Source organism: Cavia porcellus, unplaced genomic scaffold (assembly GCF_034190915.1).
Source record: "Cavia porcellus strain 051 isolate PalLab524CR breed Dunkin Hartley unplaced genomic scaffold, mCavPor4.1 scaffold_8, whole genome shotgun sequence".
NCBI classification, from domain to species: domain Eukaryota; kingdom Metazoa; phylum Chordata; class Mammalia; order Rodentia; family Caviidae; genus Cavia; species Cavia porcellus.
The window spans coordinates 87,570,339-87,587,509 of record NW_026947491.1 but is presented as its reverse complement, the minus strand read 5'-3'; positions in this window follow the sequence as shown (position 1 = coordinate 87,587,509).

Below are 17,171 nucleotides of genomic sequence, written 5' to 3'. Positions count from 1 at the left end.
CCTGGGGCAAGGCAGAATATCATGGCGAGAGTGAGGAGAGAAAGTTGCTCACACCATGGCAGCCAGGAAGCAAAGAGAAAGAGAGGGCAGGACCAGGGTCCCAGTATCCCCTTCTAAGCACATCCCCAGTGACCTAACTTCCTTTCCGTAAACCACACCTCCTAAAGATTCTACCACTTCCCAATCAGTGCATAAACTGAGGTCCAAGCTTTTAAACATGGGCCCTTAGGGAACACTCATCCAAGCCATAGCAGTATTGTAAATTTTTTAATGTAACTCATTCATTCAGATAGGTGTATAATAACATCTCATTATGGCTTTAATATGCATTTCTCTAATAATTAAAGGTGTTGAGCATCTTTTCCTGTACTTATTAAAGCATCCAAATATTTGGCCTACTTTTAAAATTGGGTTGGTTTCTTATTATTGAACTTTGAAAGTGTTTAAAGCATTCTGATAATCAGGCTTTGCACCAGATTTATGTTTTGCAAATATTTTCCTCACGCTGTGTTTTGCCTTTTCAACTTTTTAAAGGATTTTTTTTTTTTTTTTTGCCTTAAAGGTAATGAGAAACCATCAAAAAGTTTTTAAATAGTGCATATGAAACCTAGTTTTTCTTTCTTGTGTTTCCTTTTTCTTTTTTGTCTGTTACTCTCATCTGCTCATCTCCACCTTTGAACGTAGAAACCAGAACTTTGGCCAGCTTACTACCCAACTTTTCTTTTTCTTCCTTCTCTCTACCTCTGTAATTGAAGAAATTTAATTTTTCTTTCTACTAAAGTTTTTGTAGGTAGTTTTTGGATTCTATAGTCATTTATTTACAGAAGCATTTTTTGCATCTACCAACCTTAAAATTTTTTGTAAACATTAAACTTCAAGAAGTTACACTGATCCTGGAGCATAGATTTAGATGGGTATATTATTAAGGAGAAAAAACAACTGTTGGATTGCTCATCATTCTCTATGAGTCTAATTTATTTAAACATTAACCTAAAGTTAAAACTTAGAGGCAAAAGTTGGTCCCCATCCAGTTCAATCAGTGCTTCAGCCTTTTTGTTTCTCACTTCGTTCATAACAAAACAAAAACAGAAAGAAAACCAAGCAAAAACTTTCATGATTTATCCTCAGTGCCAGGCATGAAGACATTGGAGACAAAAATAAAGGAAGAAAGATAGGAAAGAAGAAGAAGAAGAAAGAAAAGACAGTTTCTGTCTTTAAGAAACTTACATTTCATGGGGGAGGTGGACCCTTGAGCTGGTAGTCATGAAAAAGTTCCTTCAGTGGTTGCAGGAATCATAACTCACGCTTATTGAGAGCCTGCTGGGGGAGAAGCCATCATCCAGACCCCAAAGTATGGGCTCAGAGGCAGCACAGCAGAAGCAAAATCCTCCTAGCAATCCTGCAGGAACACGTGTCTATCCAAAGACAGGCACCCCAATTCCAACAAGCAGTGACCTTTATACCCTCTTGCTTGACAGGTCCCTTCCCATGTCCCTTGGTGAGGTCAAGGGGGTACAATATAAATTCCCCTCAGTTTTTTCCATCAATCCACCCTTCTCTGTGAATTCCTTTGATTGTGGAATTTTGCCTTCGCTGCAGTACATTTCTGTCCAGATTTAAAGCTAAATGAAAATGGGCCATCTACTGCTCTGTTTCATACACTGCTATGTCCAAGGCCCTATATTTTGTTTTCTGGTATGAGGAATCAAACTCACAACCTTACACTTACCACACAGGTCCTGTGCCACTGAGCTATATTCCGGCCCACAAGGCTGTATTTTAAGTGCTTTTCAGTATATTAACCATTTATTCCTACTAATATCATGAGTTTGGTGCAATAATTGTCTACTCAGGAAACTGAGGCACAGGAAAGCTAAGGTCACAAAGGTAGAAAATGATGCAAGGATGTGCAAAACAGCATGGGGTTACAGATAAGGAGGGATGGGGTGCTCGCAGGGCACTTTCCAGCAGGGGCCCCCAAGGGGTGAGGAACATGAAGGCGGGGTGGGGGGTGAGTGGGTGCGGGGGTTAGTTAGCCAGCACTAAGGAAAGAGGGAGCCCTCAGGCACTCAGTGCTCGCAGATAAGGATGTGGGGATTTGGGAAACAGACGTAGGGGGCTGCTGCTGCGGGACCAGGGCTGCAGGAGCCAGCAAACAGCATGCTGCACGTTTGGGGACCACTGAAAAACCCCACATGGGCCTGCAAGTGTGGCTCAGTCCTAGAGCGCCTGCATTACACGCCAAGGTCCTAGTTTCATTCCCAGCTCTGGGACCGTGCAGGGATCCCGCAGGTCTTTTTGACCCTTTTGTTACCCAGAGAAGGAGACTGATGGCCACTCTTGGAAATGCACAGGACCCTGCAGGCGGGCAAGGTGATGACGTGTTTGTGTAGGTCCAGCGACCCCACCTCTAGGCCTCGGCTTCCTTAAGGCTCTTTGCCCTCCAGCTGGGGGAGGCTTCCAGGAAGCCCCCTGCCTGTGATTGGCACCAACCCTCAAGGTCAGCCACCTCCCGGTTCCTGACATTTTTCTGTCTCGCTGACCACCTGCTGATCTGTGTGGCCCTAAATCTGTCCCCACCGGGCGGACCAGGCGACCTAGTGAACCCCATTTCCCCCCGAGGACAGAGGACAGCCTTCGGGCTGTTGAAAGGACAAAGTCACCCCGCCTGTTTGCGGTGGGATGGAACTGTGTCTATTCTTTTCTTTGGTCTATACCTGTTTCCTCTTCTAAACGACAGGAAAATTCCTGCTTTTATTCTTGCTTCGAATGTGCAACTTGATTATGGATCTGGTAAGCGAGTTGTTGCTTAGGAAAACAGCTGCCTGTTGCACTCGTGAAATTTTAAAATTCTCCTAACTGGGATAAACTCTTGTGATTAGCAAAGTTTTATTATCAGAATATATTTTAAAAATGGAGCTGACAACGTAGGAGAGAGAAAGGGAGAGAGAGAGAGAGAGAGACAGAGAGAGAGAGACAGAGAGAGAGAGAGAGAGACAGAGAGATTGAAAACAGCACAAATCACAAAACATCATGCAGAACCCCATTTCTTTATTTAAAAAACCTGGGAAGAAATAGATGAAAATAAAAACAGTTTGTTTCTGTTAAAATGTGTTAGTTTCTGTTTTGACTTTTCGACATTTCCTGAATCTTCTGCTCTGTCTTTGTTATTCTTCAACTCAGAAAAGCAAGCAATAAAAACTACGTTTTAAAGTCCCTCACACTCGGCGAAACAAAGCTGCAAGGCGCCCCCACGACGCGCCTCTCCAGCCGCACTCTGAGTACCTGCTGCGCGCTGGTTTTTCTGGTTAGCTAAAGAGTCCACGTTTTGCAGCTTAAGTTGTTTATTTCTAGTTCTAAGTTTAGGGCGCGGAGGAGGAGTTGGGGGCGGTGCGGCCAGGCCAAGGCGACGCTAGGGAAGCTCGGCGCGCAGCCCGTGCCAGGGTCCCTTTGTCTCGAGCCGCCGCGTTCCGGGTCTTTTGTTGTTCTCGCCTGAGACTCGAGATTTAAAGAAAAACAAGCGCCGGCCCTCCTTGCGCCCTCTGGTGTCCGAATGAGGACGATGCAGCAGACAAAAAGCAACAAAGCTCACCCCCATTTTCACGTCGTGCTCTGCCCAATATGGGGATTCCCGAGCCCCAGAATGTCTGGAATCCTGAGGAAGGAATCATACACCAACGGGCAGGCTTGGTCTGTGACACTTCATCAGCGCCTATAAGCATGGTTACTCTTTTTAAAAATTAAACATCTATGGTGCAAGTATTTAAAAAAAAAATCTAATAGTGAATAAGGCAGTTCTCAAAGCATTTGGCACAGGTTTCTGGATTCTATAATCCAGAAAGTCAAATTTTGTTCTATAAATGCAACATAGACCAATACTTTGGATTATTTACAAATAAATTAGGCGAAAATAGTCAAGCTTGGTTTGAATTCAAATGATGAAGGGTGCAAGTTAGTCGATTCCAAAAGTCCTTTTTGTCTGTAATATAGTTCACTATATCATATTTTCCATCAAACTATGTGGTTTTATTTGTTTATTTGGTACCAGGCATCAAACTTGCAACCTTACGCTTGCCAGGCAGGCATTTATGCCACTGAGCTAAATCCCCAGCCCTTCATTTTTATTTTTTTAGATTCTGGGCCTTGCTATCTAATCCGGGCTGGTCTCAAACTCATGGTGATCCTCTTGCTTCAGCCTCTCAAGTGCTGGAATCACAGGCGTGCGCTACCACACCTGGCTCGCACTGTGTGTTTTTAAAAATTATATTTCGATTCAAACTAGACAAAACAAATTTTGACTTCGGTGACTGATGAATAGGATCCACAGTATTGCAGTTGTATTGAGTAAGTGATTCATGCACTGTAGAGAAAGATTCAAAAAGTACAGAAGGTATACAGACAAAACTCTCTCGGTTCCTAACTCACAGGTCCTGTTCTGTCCAGTGATGTCAGGATTGGTCCTGCAGCTCCACACTGTCATCCAGGACAGTGTCATCTAGGCTCTTCATTCTTCTGGATCTTCCACTTAGGCAACCGTTAGCCAGCTGACTTTTCGTTTTCATATGGTTAGAAACCAGCAGCTGCCTGCCCCGCGGTCACTTCCGGAGCAGGAGCTCCAGGGAAGAAGCAGGACCACTAACTCTCTTCTTTCCTTGGGCCCCTTTGTTAGGAAGAGAAACCTTGCCGGAGAACTCTGGCAGTTGTTTCCCTATTTCATTGGCCACTATTGGCTAACAAGGAGGGTGGGAAAGTGATAAACAAACGGGAGTGGATGGCGATTCTGATTTTGTAAAATGTTCTAGTGTACTGTGCTATTGTAAAGGAAGGAAATCTATTAGCCTCTAACGCCTCCTCCCCTTAGTTCAACAGTCTCTTAATCATTTTTATGTCAGGAGATATGACCAGGGAATTATATACTGCATTACAATTTCAAATCAAAGCTGCACGTGTTTTGAAAGCGTTTGACCACATCCTTCCTCTTGGTCAGACCCTTCCAAGGCATCTTATTACTGATTTATTTCTATCCTTCCGCTTTACTAAAGAGATTGAACATCTCTTCATGTTTACGTTTATGTGTCATATGTATTTTCTTTAGAGCTTGTTTGGGTCCTGATTTTTTTTTTCTCCAGAGTTTGCTGGTGGAGTTGTTTTAGAATGGAAGGGCATGGTTCAGAATAGCTATGGAAGACATGTTTATGTCATTATTATAGGATTACAGAGGGTGACCTTATTTTCTAGTTTGGGATGATCCTAGTTTGTGCCTACCATACTATCATGCTGAGATATATGTATTTTTTTTCCCCTTTATTTATTTATTTTTTTTGAGACAAGGTCTTGCTGTGCAGCTCAGGCTGGCCTTGAACTCACTTTGTAGCCCACACTGGTTTTGAACTCTCACCAATCCTCTTGCCTCAGCCTCCCGAGTGCTGGGATTACAGGCATGCCCCCCCATTCCCGCTCCTGTTGGTGTATATTATTATAGCATTTCATCCACTCTCAAAAGTGTCTCAATTAAATGAAAAATTATATGTTCACTTATTACTTGAATAATATGTCAAAAGCCATTGTCGCTCTGGTATCTGTCTCACCCGGTAGGTGCCGAATTATTATGAGGCCGGAGGGTTGGTTGGCTTCCTTTGCTTGTGTATTCTCAGAGACTGTGATAGTGCTTAGCACATGGTAAGTCTTAATACATACAGATAAATCGATACACAAATTCATTGCTTGGCACTTGGCACACTGCCACCCGAGCAACTGGATTCTGTTAGCAGGGAATATGGAGGAATGATTTTGGGGGACGCAACTCATGGTGCCTGCCAAAACATGCATTTTAGATTCTGATAGATATTGTCAAGTTGTTCTCCACAGGGCCCAAGCCGGGTTACACTCCCACCAGCAATATGTGAGAGCATCTGTTTTTCTAACATCCCTCCACATGGTGTCATCAAAATTTTTATCTGTGCCAATCTGTAGTCTCATTTGCACTTCCCTTATTATGGAGAAGCATATTCTCCTCGTGTATTTAAAAGCTGCTTGAAGCTTCTTTCCAGAAAACTATGTTTATATCCTTTGCCCACTGTTTTTTTTTTTTTTTTGAGTGAATTATTGGTGTTTTTCTTATCAGTTTGTAGGAATGCAGCTAGTTCCCAATTTTTCATGTCTTCTGGGGTTGTTTATGGTGTTGGTACTAGGCAGAATTTTTAAATTTTTTTTTTTTTTTTTTTTTTTTTTTTTTTTTTTTGAGAAGGGGTCTCGCTATGCAGTTCAGGCTGGCCTAAAGCTCACTTTGTAGCCCAGGCTGGTCTTGAACCTGCAACTATCCCCCAGCCTCAGCCTCCTGAGTGCTGGGATTACAGGCGTGAGCCACCCTGCCCGGCTTACTAGGCAAAAATTTTAAAGTATTTATATTTAACTCCTGTGCTTTTATAGCTTCTGTGTTTTCATATCTTGCTTTTCCCACCCTCATATTTCAAATGAGTTCTACCATATTTTCCTCTTTTACTTTCAGGTTTTCAGTTTATTTACTTTGGTATAACTGATATGGGGTGGGGGGACAACATGTAACTCTCAACCCGCTAGATGCCAGACATGCTGAGTTTGTGTTCCCCAGCATCAAAGAATGAATTCTAAGGAATGATGGAGGTTAAGAGTAAGAAAATTGTGTTGAGAGACGTAGCTCCTAAAAGACAGGAGGGGCCCCAAAGTGGGTTGCATGGACTCCACTTTACATAGGAAGGTTTATAGAGCAAGATCATGAGGTGAGTACAAAATCACAAGGTGGCTACAATGTGGGTCAAAACTATGATCAGCCAATTAAGGTTACAAGTATAGCTGTACGGGAAATGTTGGTCCAATGGGGAAGCAGGTCACATAGCGAGTGTACATGGAAAGAACAAGGACATTTTTAGGGAGAGATGAGTTAGGAAGGAGGTCCTGGTCATCCACTTGTATCAGGAACCTAGCCAAGAGTCCCGATTGTCAATATTGGGAACCCGGCCAAGAGTCTTCATTGTCAGAATGCAACAAGAAAAGAAAAATAAAAAACAGAGACAAGTATAATGTTTCAACAGTGGCTAGGAGGTCAATGTCTCTGGATCTGACGTCTCCACTCCCCAAGCAGCCAGTATTTACTGGCTGTATTCAGTGATCATGGGGTTAGCAAAGGATTACAGCTCATCCAAAGACTCTTGACTCCAGAGGGCACAGATAACATCTCAACCAGGAGTATAATCCTGTGATAACTCAAGAAGGCGTAGACGATCCCATGCTTGGAAGAGTCAATGGGAAATCCCAGATGGGTGGTAACAACAACCTCAATCCTTCCTTTCATCCCACAGGGAGATACACAAAACCAGTCACTGTGAATTTGTGATCCCCAGCACACTTGGGTAATTGATGTCTACGTAAACTTTATTTGACCCGGCGATACCAATTATAGTATATTGCTTGTCTCTTGAGGAGGCACGTAGGTCTGGTCATTCCATCTTTATCTTGAGGCCTGGCCTTTAATGGATGCTTCTCCAGCCACAGTTGTAATACAGTCTCATCCTCTGCATGGCCTCCTTTGAGGGCTAGCCCGTCTGACTGCCTATATTTCTACCTAACTTAAATGTCTATAAGATAACCATCTAATATTGTTTATTTAATATTCCATCTTTTTCCTACCGAGGAAAATGCTAATGGCTTCATGATTTCCAGTGACTATTTATTATTATTATTGTTAGTTTGTCTTTTTGAGACAAAGTCTCACTGTGTAGCAGTAATTCCCTTGCTTTGGCCTCCCAAGTGCTGGGATTGCAGGTGTGAACCACCATGCCTGACTGGGACTATTTATTATGAAATTTAATACTCCAGTAAATTCTAAGGAACAAAGGGCAAAGCCGCCAGGATAAATTTTAATTTGTAGCTTCCTGTTTATATTAGTCAACCAGGAGATTAGGGTGTGGCTAGATGGCTGGGCAAGTAAGTGTAACCTCACTCAGTCATAGAGATGTAGGAGATACGTGCCCACACCTGGGCCTGGAACCAATCGGAAAGTGCTGCTGTCACTTCTTCACATGAGAACTCAAGCAGGTTGTTGCTTGATAGTTTGAAACTGACGTGAGTCTTGGAGTGGGGAGATACACAAGATGGTGACCATTAACCTCATGGCCACTGTGCTCTCTCTCAGTGGTCCACTCTCCCCATGGAGATTACACTTATTTTTCTACTTTTAATTGTCCCAAACTTGCTCTGCAGGGCACGTTCTTTTTCTTTTTCCTACCTTTAATAAACATAGACCCTCCATACCTTTCATACTTGACCAGTTCTTTGTTTAGGGTAGAACGAACCTAGAAACAATCTCTACAAGGAGACCCCAGAACTCCAGAACCTGGTAACAACAACATAAAAATTTTGATCCTCCTCCCTCAGCCTTCTAGAGTGCTGGGATTACGGAAGAGGGCTTCCAGGCCCAGCTAGTGTTGCAGGCAACTGATTAGTTAGAAATATTATAGGCAGTGAGACAGGGCTAGGTCCTCAAAGGAGCCAGTGCATAGGACCAGCTAACTTGCAACTGAGGAGGAGACAGACACTTCTTGCTGTGGGCCAGGCCTCAAGACAAAAGATTCAAATGCATCCATATCCTAAGGACTAGTATTCTAATTAGTTCCCTATCACCCTGAGAAAGCCTGGAGTCACTATCCCGTCCCACTAGGAGAAAGATCACAACTCTAAAAATGCTGGCTTTCTACGTGACTTGCTTTCCCATTTGTCCCTAATGTAATGTTTTACCTGAACTATTGATCTTATTGGCTAACTATAGTTATGTCCCACCTTATGCCCACCTGCCTTGTGAGTTCCCAGTCCCCCCCACCCCCACCCCATAGTTTTACTCTATAAAAGTCCTTGGAAAAGAGAGAGTCTTGGGCAACCCACTCGGGACCCCTTCTGTCTCTCTCAGACAGAAGCTTTCTTTCTCTCAATAAATATATTCTGGTCTTCACCTCGGTTCCTAAAATTCATTCTTCAATTTTAGAGAACACAAACTCATTGATATGGTAGGTTTGGGAGTTTCATTCCCATATATCACTAGTAACACTAACGTTTGTTAAGTAAGCATTTGTGTTAACTATAGTACACATATTTTTGTACAATCTTTCAGGTGTATTTTACCTAATATACACATGCTTTGCAAAAATTGTGTAAAATTGTGTACAGTTTAGCAGGGAGTGGTGGTACACACTTGTAATCCCCAGCACTCTGGGCAGTTGAGAGTGATACGGGGGAGTGAAACTCCCAACCAGCTGTATGTCCAGTACAAGTTCATGTTCTCTAAAAAGAATAAATTTTAGGAACAAAGGAAGAATATATTTATTGAGAGGAAGAAAGCTTCTGTCAGAGAGACAGAAGGGGTCCTAAGTGGGTTGCCAAAGACTCTGCCTTTTCTAAAGTCTTTTCTAGAATAAAACCACGAGGTGAGATGAGTCCAAGATGGGGAAAAATAGGAACTTGCAAGGTGGGCATAAGGTGGGACAGAACTGTGGTCAACCAATGAGATTAGTTGCCCGGGTAAAGTTGATTAAATTAGGAACAAATGGGGAAGCCAGGCAGGCTAACAGCAGTGACACTTCCTGTAGGGGTTTGGGATGGTGTCTCCTGACCTCCTCTGGGTGATGGAGAACTATTTAGACAGTCAGTCCTTAGCATGTGGGTGTATTTGCTTTGCCTTTTGTCTGAGATGTGGCCCACAGCCGGAAGTGTTTGTTTCCTCCGAGGTTGCAAGGTATCTGAACTTCTGCACTGGCTCCTTTGAGGGCCCAGCCCTTCTGACTGCCTGTAATATTTCTCAGTTTTGCCTTTACTGAGAGGACCAAAATTTTGAACCCAGCCAGTACTATGCAGCAATTTAACAAGACTCTGTCCCGAAATTAAACAAAACAAAATAAAACCAAAGAAAGAAAGAAAGAAAAAAGGTGGGGATGAAGTTCAGTGTCAAGGCTCTGGGTTCAATCCCTGGTACAAAATAAATAAATAAAAGTTTAAAGGAAAGTGGGGGAAGGAGTGCTGCCAACCTGGGTGATCAAAGAAATCATTGCCAGTCACTACAGGCCCTTTGCGTGCCCTACCTCAGTCACCTGTCTCCTCAGTCTCCTGTCTCCTCAAGGTGTAGAATGTTACAGGTACCCACACAAGGGTGGGCCCATGCAGAAAACCAGGTATCTTGCAACACTGGAGGAGACAGACACCTATTGCTGTGAGCAAAATCTCAAAACAAAAGATAAAACAAATGCACCCACACCTTAAGGATAAACATCAGGGAACGATATTCTACGTAAGTAGGTGCTGAGCCAGAAGTCACTAATCCAACCCCCTACAGGCAAAGACCCTGTTCCTCCTTGCTGCATGACTCACCTCCCTATTAAATCCTGATTTAAGCAATCTTACCTGAGCAATTACACCCATAATCTTATTGGTTGATCAAAGTTCTGTCCACCTCATGCCCGCCTAGCGAATTCCCATTTTCCTCTTGGACCTGCCTCACTCATGGTTTTGTTCTATAAAAATCTCTAGAAAAGGCAGGGTCCTGGGCAACCCAGAGATCCCTTCTATCTGTCTCAGACAGAAGTTTCCTTTCCCTCAATAAGTATATCCTGCTCTTAACCTCCAATGTTCCTAAAATCCATTCTTTGATTTTAGAGAACACAAACTTACACCGACTGTCTAGTAGGTTGGGAGTTTCGTTCCCCTGTATCATAACCGTACTCCTGAGCTCTTGGGTAATTATTCAGCTTTGCAATATACTTTTACAGTCATTAAATATGGTTATAAGTCATTAAATATGGTTTATTTTTGACAGTTGAGTGGCAAGCTGCCCAGTCTTTGTGGGTAGTTTCAAAAGAGCAGCGGGACAGATCTCTGGAGCTGCTTTGGGGCAGCAGGGGTCAGGGTCAGCACAAAGGAACAGCGTACACCACATGAGGGACATCTCAAGTCTGGTGAGGAGTAAGTCCCGGAGCAGGGGACCTGCCTGCAGCTTTCAAGCTCTCCCTGGCTTCTCTCTGGCTCTCAGGAGGAAGTCAAACTGGACACACATGCGTAAACACTACATGTTTCTCTGGTGTGAGAAACCGCAAGTGTGAATAAGAGCCAGAGTGCATACTAGGTATTGTGAAATAGGAAGAAAATGTTCAAAAGAGAAGGTAAACCAGGGAAGGAGGAGGAGAAGGGAAAGAAGGAAAAGAAAAAAAATGAGAAAAGAAGGAAAAATGGAAAGGAAGCCTTTGAAAAGAAGGAGGGGAGGAGGGTTGAAGGGAGAGGAAGGGAATGAGAAGAAAAAAATAGAGAATGAAGTTTTAGCATGAATAGGTACAAATTCTCTATGATGAATGTGAGCGTTATGTATACCTAACATGTGCCAATAAGATGAATAAATAATAATAATGATGATGGTAAGACGTCAAAGCCAAGCAGATCTGTACGGCGAGGTGACTGCCTTCGTTTATCCAGACAGTGGGCTGGTGGGAGGGTTAGTCTCCATTGCCACATGATGAATCACACTAGTGGAGAAGCTTATTTATTACTTATGTATTTATTTAGAGACAGGGTCTCTCTATGTAGTTCAGGCTGGCCTTGAACTCACTATGTAGCCCAGGCTGACCTTGAAACTCACAATGACCCCCGCCTCAGCCTCCGGAAGGCTGGGATTACAGGCATGCGCCACCATGTGCATCCAGTTTTGATGGTGCAGTTTAAAACAAATGTTTACCATCTCAGTTTCTTCGGGTCAGGACTGGCATGTTTTGGCCGGCTCCTCTTCTCAGAATATCAGGAGGTCCAGCTGGAGATGGAAATTGGTCGCATCCTCATTGGAAGCTCAACTAGGGAAAGATTCATTTCCTGGGTACTTCCGGTTGTTAGAATTATTTTCTTTGAAGCTGTAGGACTGTCTCTGCTTTCCTTTTGGCTGTCTGAGGAGATTTCTCTGAGTCTCTAGGGCTCCCTCCCAGGTGTCTTTTCTAATCAGCAGGGAGGAATCTTCCTTTTCTGGAGTTCCTCTTATGCTTAGACGCTCTCTGGTTTTTTCTTTTGCTCCTGGCTAGAGAAAATGCTCTGTGTTTAAAGGGATTATATGGCTTGGTAAATCCTATCTGGGTAATCTGTTTTCAAATCAGCTGGCTAGTCAGTTTGTACTTGAAAAACTCCCTTTTGTCATCATCATGGGAATCACATTCCCATGGTCAAGATTACAGGACTTCATTTAGAATTCTGCCCAGCACTAAAAGCAGGGCAGAAATTTCACTGGTCTGTGATCCTATCAGGTCCAGCGGAGATAAAATCTAGCTCCAAATCGCCTGCTGTCCTTGGGTTAGGAAGATGATGCATTTCAAAAGGGTATCTCCGAGGTAGCTGCTTTGACGTGTGTGCTGTGTCACGGCTGCTGCAGTGGGGTTGACTGTCCTCTGCATCTGACTCACAGCTGTCATTCTAGGGCCTCTTTCATCTTCTGAGGATCCCGGTGTGTTTTGGGTTGAGCTGTCTGCTTCTTCCTCTTTTAATTCTTATCTTTCTTGCTTTACTCTTACTTTGGAGTAGTCAATCCTCTTGCAACTTCTTGAGAATGGGTATGTAGAAGTTAAACATTTTGAGACTATATACATCTAAAATCTGATTTTATATTTACACTTGGTATGATTATATACATAATTGTAGGTTGGAAGTTATTTGCCCTCTGGATTATTTTTTTCTTATACTGGTAATTAAACCCAGGGCCTTCATGTGGGGCTACATCTCCAGCCCTTTTTATTTTTCATTTTTGTCCTTTTGAGACAGGGTGTCGCTATGCAGTTCAGGCTGGCTTTGAGCTCATTTTGTAGCCCAGCCTGGTTTCAAATTTGCAACAATTCTCTTGCCTCAGCCTTCTAAAGTGCTGAGATTACAAACCTGTACCAACATGTTTAGTTCCTAACCCTTAAAAAAGTAGAAAAAAAAATTTAAATTTTGAGACAGGGTGTCACTAAATTGCCCAGGTAGGGTAGAATTTTCAGTCGTCTGGCCACAGCCTCCCAGGGTGCTGGGATTACAGGTGTGTACCACCACGCCCAGCATCCTCTGGGTTTTGTAGGCACTATTCCTCCGCCGTTGTGTTGGCTTGTCTCTGTTCAGCTTCACATCACCATCATCCCTTCTAGAGTCTGCTTTGCATTAAACAGGAGTAAGTAGTAATGCCATGACCCAGAATCCCCATCTTCTTATGTTTCTAGGTGGGAGTTTGCCAATGAGAGGTGCTTGCCTGAGTTGGAAGGCAGAAGAGGAGAAACCATCAATCAATCCACACAGGCAGTTGTAGGCAGAAGCAGGGCCTAAGTAAGCTCTCCATTGCAGCCAGCTTTAATGGCACCAACCTTTGGGATTGATAGTTTGGTTTTCTGAGACAGGTTTTTTTTTTTTTTGCTATGTAGTTCAGGTTGGCTTTGAACTCACTATGTTGCTCACGCTGGCCTCCAACTCATAGCGATCCTCCTGTCTCAGCCTCCTAAATTCTGGCACCACTGGTATGTGCCACCATGCCTGGATTCTCATAGTTTTGTGTTAATGCTTTACTTTTGGGAGACTTCTACAAATTTATATTCTAGCCTCCAAGTTTTAAATTCTATTAGCATATTTTAAAGTTTTACATGCTCATTCTTATACTCAGATTATACTTTTGGAGTAAGCATTTGGTTCTTGTTTTATGGAAACAAAATAGTCTCTTTTTTCTTGGAAAATATTTGAAATATTCTTTTCCCTTCACAATTTGTTTGCTTTGGTTTGCTTTGCTTTTCTTCCTTCTGTGAGTTTGATTTCAAGTTTTTGTGCTGGAGACTTTTTCAGACGACTGGAAGTCCCTGGCTGTCTGTTTCTGACTAAGATGGAGAACCCAAAAGACAATTTGCATTTTTGAGCATGGTTTGAGCTTCCTCATGGTGGGACAGTCACTGTAGGTACCCTCAGTAAATATTCTTTATCTCCATGTCTTTTTTTTTTTTTAGTTGTTTCCTATGACCTGCTTAGGTTACTTGGCAAGGTTTCTTGTTGGGAGCCGCGGCCGACACCGGTCGTTTTACTTGGCGGACGTGAGGCCTGTAAGGAAGGAGCAAAGCCTGAGCTAAATTACCCCTCCCATCGAGTGAGCCAAGTTGGCGCCTGCTTCCTGCCCCCTGATTGCCCTGGCGATGTAAGCAGCCCGCGCAATAGAATAGTCTGCCTAGCAACAACTGATGTTAGCCAATCAGCCCGCATCGCGCGCTTTGAACTGATTGGCCACTGTTACCCTATAAAAGTGAATGCCTCTCCCGCCACGAGAGAGAAGCACAGAGAGAGATAGAGAAAGTCCACCGGCGAGAAAGGGCTGGTGGCAGAGCGGAGGCCTCGCGGGGCCCACGCGGAGATAAATAAAGACAAGGTTGCACACCGCCAGACTTTGTCGTGTGTCTTTCCTGCCGGCCGGGAGGGACACCGACAGTTTCTGATTACCTGTCTTGAGTACTAAGGCCCAGTTATCAATGTTTGGGGAGTCAAGCAAGGAAGGAGGTCTGAAGTCTTCTGTAAATGCACAGTTACCAAATATTTCTGACCGCAGTGCAGTATCTTTGACCTCAACTGTTTTCCATTCCATCTTCTTCACTAAATAAAATATCAGTGCTATGCTGGTATGAGTGAGGGTATTTGCAGAGGTCAAGGATCCTCAGTACTCCCTACCCTAAGACCTTTGAGGGTTCTGAAGTGTTAATCAGATTGATCCTGAGCTTTCTTCACTGCCATCTTATCTCAGATGCCCATTTTTTTTGAATTGGGTCTTTAAATTTGGGGGCCTGATTTTTTTTCAATTCTTTATATGTTCTAGTTAAAAGTCCTTTGTCTGTGATTTTCCTCTATTATGTTTTGCTTGATACTACCAAGTTTGAGAGTATAAGCAACAACTGTGAAGACAATAAGATTCATTATGACACCCATTCTGACTATTATCTTCTTTTGAAGTCCTCTAATGTCGCCAATGTTTTGGTTTTATTGGTTTTGCGCTTTACTGTTTTGTTCAATTTTATTATAACTGAAGATATAGGCAATTCTTTTTATGATAGCAAGAGGCATTATGGTAACCAATGTTGATCACTTTGTATTTTGTTTTTACAGTATGTATTATGTCCATCCTTTTGATTTGACTGACTCTATTCTGTTATGTCACATTTGGTTTTATTCTCTTCAAAAAAAGTAATAAGAACTGTGGGGGTAATAAAACCCAAAATGTGTAATTGTCATTATGCAAAAGAGAGGAAAAGAAAGTGCTCTAAAGGATATAATTGCATGTATATTTAAGTGTATAAGATAGATAACCATATTACTGAGTTTTGTTGGATCATTGAACAGAACTGTTTGCAGTCTCACTGTTTGAATGTCTACTTTGTATGCTTTAATTTTGTAACTTGAACAACAATTTCTAAGATGACAATATGTAATCTATTAACTAGTGATTTCCTATTGTTTATTTTTTCTGAAATTCTGTATAACTTGTACCCTTTTTCTGTTTTTTTTTTCTTTTTCTCCTTAAATAAAATTAAAAAAAAAAAGTCCTTTGCCTGAGGAACTGTTAGCAAAAATCTTTTCCCAGGAATCAGGGATTTAGCTCAGTGGCATAAGTGCCTGCCTGGCAGCCATGAGGTCAGGGGTTTGATCCTCAGTACCAAAAAACCCCAACAAAACAAAAAATCTTTTCCCAATCTGTGGATTTTCTTTTCATTCTGTTGGTGATCACTTTCAATGTGCAAAAGCTTTTTAATAAGATGAGATTTCAGTTGATGATTCTTTGAAGTACTTCCCATGCAGTTTGGTTTTTGCTCATGAACTTTTTGCCTACTCCTATGTCCTTGAGATTTCTACCTCAAGGTAGGTTTAGTGTTTCTGTCTTAATATTTAGATCTTTGATCCATTTTGACTTTGGCTTAGTGCATGGTGATAGGCATGGGTCTTCACTGTCATCTTAGAATTCAATGTTCTTGGTCTACCATCAGCCATCCTTCCTCTATCTGTTTTCCAGATTCCAACATTGCTTTCTATTGCTTCCTCTCTTGAGCTCTAGATTTTTTTTAGTACTGGGGATCAAACTCATGACTTTGCGTTTGCCAAGCAGACACTTATGCTGCTGAGCTAAACCCCCAGCCCTTGAGCTCTAGCTTTTGCACATCTACATTAAAAAAAAAAATCCCTTGTGGTCATAAAATAGCTGCCTCAACTATAAATATCATGTCTACACAGGATGACATGCAAGACAGGAAGCAGAGATGCTCTTCTTCCGGAAGACAAATGATTCCAAAACCGGACTGCCTTCAGTCTGATTGGTCAGATTTTTATGTTCACCACACGCCTACCCCCAAATCAGATAAGGTTGGGTGCATTCAGGGTGGTACAAGGGAGCCCATCCTGAATTAGTCACAGTAAAAGGAAAGGAGAAAACATCAGAGTTTAGTCAATGGGACTTGAGGAAGAGCCCACCATTCAGAGCATGTTTCTGCCTTACATCTGCACATATTTGGATTCTGTAAGAAATAAGGGAAAAGGGGCTGGGGATTTAGCTCAGCGGCATAAGCGCCTGCCTTGCAAGCAGGCAGTCGTGAGTTCGATCCCTGGTACCGATAAAAAGGAAAAAGAAAAAAAAAAAGTACATATAAAGAAATAAGAGAAAAGGGTTGTCATATAGGGAATCAACACTGTCTGCCCCATTCCTCAAATAAGCACACCATATGTAATGCTGCAGGCAGTTGATTAGTTGGCAACCAGTAGGCAACATTGAATAAAAATGTATTCTGAACACCTTGCAATTATATAAAATCACTTAAGGTGCAGTAGCCGATCCTTCAGGAGGAGAGAGGTGGAAAATAAGGATGATGTTTTGTAAGAGTGAAACATCTGATGAGAACTAGTGTTCCAGAGTTTGGCTTTAGGAAAAAACTTAAGACAATGGAATAAGAATTTGATTAAATTCAGTTAGAATCAGATATATCTCATTCATATCAATAGCAAAAGGAGCAAAGAAAGAAAGACTTGGAATGGAGAAAAAGATCATGGGAGGTTTTTAGGGTTTCTACTCATGAAAGAAATGATCGTCAACTGGTGAAAAAGCCAGTGGACCTTTCTATACAGCTAGGGAGGAGGCTTTG